This window comes from Penaeus monodon, chromosome 28 (genome assembly GCF_015228065.2).
Source record: "Penaeus monodon isolate SGIC_2016 chromosome 28, NSTDA_Pmon_1, whole genome shotgun sequence".
Classification (NCBI taxonomy): Eukaryota; Metazoa; Arthropoda; class Malacostraca; order Decapoda; family Penaeidae; genus Penaeus; species Penaeus monodon.
Window position 1 is genome coordinate 935,497 of NC_051413.1, and position 215 is coordinate 935,711.

Genomic DNA, 215 nt, shown 5'->3' on the forward strand with positions numbered 1-215 from the left:
ACACTTTGTATAACTGTCTCTTCTACACACAGGAGCGCCCACCCACATTGCCACACCCAAACTGCTAGACAGGCAGTTAATGACATAGCTTTACTTCATCTCTGTTATGTATTTTTTAACAATTTCCGGTAAGAGCTGGAGGCGTCACGTTCCAGGCAATATTTTTTTTTCCTTACAGCACACGCAAGTGTCAGATAACATTTCCATCTGACATA